Source organism: Acomys minous (assembly GCF_964271855.1).
Source record: "Acomys minous genome assembly, chromosome: 5".
NCBI lineage: Eukaryota > Metazoa > Chordata > Mammalia > Rodentia > Muridae > Acomys > Acomys minous.
The window spans coordinates 96,006,696-96,013,299 of NC_140494.1; the positions used below are offsets into that span (position 1 = coordinate 96,006,696).

The following is a 6,604-nucleotide window of genomic DNA, read 5'->3' on the forward strand; positions in this document are numbered from 1 at the left end:
AGGGGCTGTAATTATAATCTATGCTCTCCACGCAGTAGTTGGTAAAAACCTATGCTCTTCACCTTCTCTAAGCCACAAGTCATGTCTGAAACCTCCAAAATCAGGAAAACTAAGAAGTCCAGTAAGTCAGTCAATACATCTACCAGGGACTCCATCACTGTTTGTATACACTCAGGTGTTAGGAAATCAAGCTACAAGGCTCAGAAGCCTCACTTTCCTGGAAGTCTGTGATTGAAGATGAGAATAAAAACTCAGACACAAGGTTGTATCCAAAGATCATGCGGCTATCAGAAGAACAGATTGGCCTGGTCATTAGGATCTTCCAAGCACCACTGCCAAATGGGCTCCTGTTATGAGACAATTGCTGCCGGTTAAAAAGAGGCCCATACTTCCTTGGCCAATCACAAAGGAAGGCTTACAGAAAAATAAGTACCCTGCATTTGATGGAGATGAGCGAGATGAATAATTCCTTATACTTGGGTCTCTTAATTATCAGAGATTCAACACACTGTGCTTGGCCTTTCCTTCATTATTTCTGACCCTTGCTTCCTGACTTTGGACAATGGAATTTGGAGCTAAAAGCTGGAGAAAGGGCAAAGAGCATAGCCACAAACTATTTCTTGGAGGAAGCACCAGTGACTTTTCCAAAACTCCAGCAAGCCATCAATGTGGAAATCACTGCCCACTTCTCAGTGTGGGAGACTTACACCACTTCCCCTTAAAGACAGGCAAAAAGTGCTGCTGTGCATCTCATGTGCATTGGATGTCAACTCTCAAAGTGTGTCCAAGTAAAACTTAAGTAAGGGTCAATGTGCTGAGAGAAGCATTGACAAGCTAACATCTCACTGGTGAATATGGATAAAATCCCTACTGTGTGCCTCAAGTTACTAAAGGAAATGATGGATGTGGCCATTTTTCTTGAGTATTAAAGACTTTTAAGGCAAGATATAAAGCACGATACAAATATACATAAAGTAACAAGGGAAAAAAATAGGACCACAAAGTGTTGTGCTCATCAGAGTTGGGGTATGGACTCTAACTGTTGTTGAGATCTTTGTGTTCAAGTCAGCCTTGGTAGGAAACAACTGTGGTCCTCTTTTCAGTGCCACAAATAAACTGCTGGAAGTGTGCAACAGCTCTCTAGGACTCTGCCTTGACTTCTATTTGCTCACAAAGACTTCCCGAATGCTTTTTTCTGAAATATGTCCTTAAGAACTGGTCTCCCTTCGATTCCACAAGCCGAAACTTCACAAGGACAAACATATGTCCCAGGAATGGTTGGTGACCCATCAGAGAGACAGGTTGCACCCATGATGTTCTGGAGTGGGCAGATGGTGGCCTGTGGTAGGGAGGGCACCCGTCTTCTTCGGAAATTGATTGCCGCAGTCCTTCCATTAATGAGCCCGAAGATCAAACCGAGATGCAAAGGTGGAGTGCGTGACTCTCCACTGCCCTCGGCCTCTCACCTCAAGGTTTCGGAGAGGAGCCCCAACGGCCCAGCTGGGCGGGGAGAGGCGTTCCCCCCTGTCTCTCTGTCAAAAAATAAAATAATAATAATAATAATGGTGATGATAGAAAGCCCATTACGGCCAAAGGGTGAAAATAACAGTTCCATTCCAAAGCCCGTATGAGGCATCAAGACATCTTTCCATAGAAAATGATGAACATGCACATTGAAAAGTGCAAAGACTGTTTAATCAAAGCCTTTAAGAAGATCAAACCTAATCATAAGATGTTAAAAAAATATATAAAAGCAGATAAGACGAGCTTTTGGGTGCATGACCAGAATCTAAAACTCAGAAAAGTGCCTTTTAGATTCTTCCACAGCAAAAGAAATATGTCATTTTTTTTTTCCTCAGCAATTCAATTTATTCACTACAGTGGGTTCGGGATAGAATTTAAACAGCATGGCCAGTCAAACAGCCTGGAGGACCAGGGTGTCCGGGCCAGTACTGCATTCTTCAAAGAGTTTGTTATCGACCATCCCTGCATTTTATATGGGGTATTTAAGAGAGAGAGAGAGAGAGAGAGAGAGAGAGAGAGAGAGAGAGAGAGAGAGAGGGAGAGAATATAGAAAAACTCCACAATTTGTGCCATTAAAAGAAAACAAGTCTAGGCTGGACAGTGGTGGCACATACCTTTAATTTGAGCACTTGGGGGCAGAGGCAGGGGATCTCAGTGAGTTCAATGTCAGCCTGGTCTACAGGAGAAACCCTGTCTTGGGAAAAGAAAAAAAAATTCTGAGGACAGTTCAATAGCCATTGTAATGGCTTCTCCATAAACTGTAGGTCTAGGTCTTTACTGTGCTTTTTTTCTTTTTTTAGCATGCACTTATTTACTTATCTTTGTGTGTTTGTGCATTTTTGTACATGCACAGATGAGATCAGAGTACTACCTTCAGGACTCTGTTCTCTCCTTCCACTTTGTGGATCTTTGGAATCAAATTCAGATCATTAGCTTTAGTGACAACCTCTTTTCCTCTCTGAGCCATTTTACCAGCCAGTTTCTTCATTGATTTGGCCAAGCAAGTATAAGCCACATAGGGTCACCACATAGACAGTGAGACACAAAGAAAGCCCTTAGGCAAGACGACATGAAAACAACACAATAAGGGAAGACTGATGACTAGGTAGACCAAGTTTCAATGCCAAGAGTTTGGCATCTTTTACTATCATTAATATGTCAGGCTTATCAAATTCTCTACCCAATATGTACGCACTGCAGGAAATGCAGACTTAGGATTGTTTAATGCCATTAACAACCAAGCACTTACTGTACACCACATCTAAACTAGATGTTTTCATAAGTTGTATCTACTTCTCTCATCCCTTTGTGGCAGATGCTACTTCAGCTCATTTTGCCTAATTTGTTGAAAGCTCAAATAATTCAATTCCTGCCATAAAGTTAAAGAAAAACAAGAACCCATGTCAGGAAAACAAAAATTCTTTTCTTTCAATTACTGGGGACCCCTCACTACTTTCAAAAGAAATATCTAGAATTTTTACAGAAAAACAGTTGGGTTTCCATGTGCCTGCTTGTAGTTCATGTAAACACTTAGTAGGTGTTTACATTCATATGCCCTTAGCCATCCTTCCACCAGTGTCCCTTGGTATCTACCATTCTTCACACACACACACACACACACACACACACACACACACAAAGTGCCATCCATAAGCATCAGTGATGGTCAAGCACTCAAACCTTCTCACTCCCAGGGCAGTCCTATGTAAAGAGCGAGGGGCTTATGAAGGAGCCCCAGAAGCTCCTCAGTCCCTTCTTGACATCCTCTGTGTGTCAGTACTCTTTTGTAATGCCTTCTTTCTCCATCAAGCTGCCAGAAGACTGCTGCCCAGGCTCCCTTGATGAAGGACTGCTCTTGTTACTAAGATGTCCATGAGATAATTTTCTGGATCCCTTACGTCTGACTAGAAATGGCTCTGTGTACAGTGGAATGGATAGACAAATGCATAAAATGCAATGAAGCATATGTGAAGAATATATATTATCCACAGACATAGGACCGACATTAACACAACTAACAACTACATCCTAAAATATAAATCTGTGGTAAGGGAAAGAGCAAAACAAACAAATAACAACAAAAATGACAGCCCTGTGAAGTTACTTAAACATCCTAACAAGATGGAAAGAAGAAAGAAGACAAAATGAACACTCACACAATAGGGAAATACTCATCAAGTGATAGTGAACCATGATGTATATAGAACACAGACTTTGATGTGTTTACAATTTAACTGAGGAAAATCAATAAACCATAGTTAAACAAAAAGAAAAATATTAAAACAAACAACAGAAGACCTCTTATAAAATGCACTGCCAAGTTTCATGCATCACACAGCATTTTCTGCCATATCTGAGAGGAAGGGACTGCTCGGTAGTGGGAGGCAAAGGATCTAGAACAAATACTGAGCCCAGACAAGCCGAGCCAAGCCCAGCAGACACACTGGGCGTTGCTCAGGAAGGCACAAGGGTGCCAGCTCCTCTGCTCATGCTTCTGGCTGGCCTCTCAGCTGCGGAAGCCTGCCACCTCCAAGGAAGGCAGTGAAAACAGTAGTGAGGAGCCTTTGGTGGGGAGGATGGGTTTGTCCTGAGGCCTGAACCCCGAGGAAGATGTAGACCTGAGTAACTGGGAGAGCTATTTTCAGTCTCTTGAGGAACACTCATTTTATGATAAGAAAAGTACATCTGAGAACTCAGGGTGCATCGAAACTTTCAAGAATTCTTAGGGAATTTTAGAGAAGTCAGAAGTCACCTTTAGTCTTCCCATCCTACATACATAACCAAAAGTACTCAGAGATTACAGAGTCAAACCCACAGGAAGCAATAAGCACATTGGAGACCGAGAGAGAGAGAAAGAGAGAGAGAGAGAGAGAGAGAGAGAGAGTGAGAGTGTGTGTGTGTTCTGGATTATAGCACATTCAGACACAGTGGCCATCTCAGTGCTACTTGCTGCTCTCCTATCTCGGCAAGGTCTGGCTTAGGGAGAGAAGACTACCTGGGTTTTGTTAGTAGCCTTGTTGCTTTAAAACAATCAACACCCATGACTTAATTTAATCCCTACAGCAGCCTTCCATATAGGCAGCATCACTACCATTTACTTTATCAAATCAAATCAGCCAATAGGGGATTTGATTCAAGGCCAGATGGTCTAATCTAAGTCCCATTTTCTTCACGTGAAATCATGCTCTGAAATCTAGAACAAAGGTCTTTAAACAGAAGTGACCTGAGGAAAATATGCAAGATGTCTGGCAGAAAACATTTAGAAAGCAAAATCTGGAAAGTAGAGTTAGGCATCAAGACAGACTAATGGCTTCAACAATATCCCAATGGCCTATTGGGTCACACTACTTGGTTCAGGACTTGGTTGTTGTTGTTGTTGCTGTTTTCTTTCAGAAAAACACTGAAGCAGGGTAGTTTGGTATGTACTTACAGCCCGATTCAGTCCCAAAGAGGCTACACCTGTGTCTTTGCTGGTACTTTGTTGAAAACTTGCTCTTTGTTTTTCCTCACCTCTAACTTCGGGTCTTGCTTTCATCACTCTCATATTGCCTCCTTTGCTCTCACCAGTACCTTCCCCTTCTTGCTTTGATTTTCTATCAACTTTCCTTTTTAGAGAAAGGAAGAGAACAAAAGATTGAAAATGGGAGCCGCCCTTTGCATCTCCCTGAATGATTCATTATCTGGGTTTTTTTTTTCCATTACACTCTTTCAATGAGCTTCACAGGATCTATGGCAACTAGGCACCCCATTTGTGTCAAATGTTCTTTTGATATGTTGACACTGCCTAAATAATCATTTCAGAGCATCTTCATTCTCTTCTGCAGTTTACAAATCTAGTGATTTGGCTTTTAGATGGAAAAAGGGGAAGAAAAAACGAACAGGTCTGCAGAAAGGGAAGACACAGAGAGAGCATGCATTCATCCATTCCCTAATTTTCTCAGACACTTGTATTCTTTCGGAAGAAGATGTAGACACTCATCTGTGTACACGTACACACACACACACACACACACACACACACACACACACACACACACACACGAGAGAGAGAGAGAGAGAGAGAGAGAGAGAGAGTTGCATAGATGGAAAATCACACTTTAGTGATCAGAGGGCAAGGCGCAGATATGCAAAGTAACATGCTAAGATCATAAAAGCAACTTATAGTTAACTTAGGCCTGGAGTAATGGCGCCCTGCGACCAGTACTGCTGTGTTCCTCCGGCTGACCCATCGAAAGGTGGAGCTGTGAATCTTCATAACTTCCACTTCTCTAGGCGTTTTTGGTCCTATTGTCCGCGCACTTGTCTGAAGTCTTCTTGAAGCTATTTCTGTCTTCGGTGTCATGCTCCCAAGCAGAGTCTGAAGCCACTGGGATAGAGGTGAATGGGAATGCAGCAGCTTTATTTTTTGTGCTCTCTCAGATCTCTGACCTCTTTCCTGCAGAGGAAGTCAGAGACCTTACCGCTTAGGAGACGAATCTCGAGGTGAGGTGGTCTCTGGGCAAGGTGTGTGTTTGAATTCCCTAAGAAATGAATTATCATTCCTTCCAGAGGAGGAGGCTGGCAGCAGACATGGCTATCAAAGCTTCTCCAGCCCCACTCTGGTCAGGGACACCAGTGCAGTGCTCACATCACAGTCCTTAGCAAACTTCCAGTTGAGACAAGCCAATGAGTTGTTTCAGCCAGGGACCCTCCCGCTCCCCCCCCCCCACCTGCTTCAGACTTCTTATTAGACCCTGGCAGACCTGGAGCCAAACTGCCCAACAAGGTCTGAAATCCTGGGGAAACAGCCAGCGGAAGTCAGCCAATTCGTTGTCCACATCCAGATCTTGAGATTCAAAACACAGCCCCAAGGGGCTTGACTCGGGCAAGCAGGGCAAGCTCTGGCTTTGTTCTGGGAGGCTTTTCTCTGCCTTTGCCAGCTGCTCAGAATAGAGAGGTTTTCAAATTTCTCTTGAAAATCAAAAGTTGAGAAAGGTCTCCTTTTTAATGGTCTTGGCCCCCTCCTGTTAATTTCTCAGCAACAGTGGTTTTTTCATCTCACCTCCAGCTCAGTAGAAAAGAGCCTGGCTCTGGTGAAGAA

General features: G+C 43.1%; 1 long non-coding RNA gene across 1 annotated transcript; it reads right to left on the reverse strand.

The window, feature by feature from the left end:
• Positions 1-375: 375 nt before the first annotated feature.
• LOC311597373 lies at positions 376-6,147 on the reverse strand. The gene is made up of 3 exons (XR_014779207.1): positions 5,985-6,147; positions 5,750-5,890; positions 376-1,532 (listed from the first exon to the last, which is right to left on the reverse strand). It is a non-coding gene; the product is annotated as an uncharacterized lncRNA (long non-coding RNA).
• Between the last annotated feature and the right edge of the window lie 457 nt (positions 6,148-6,604).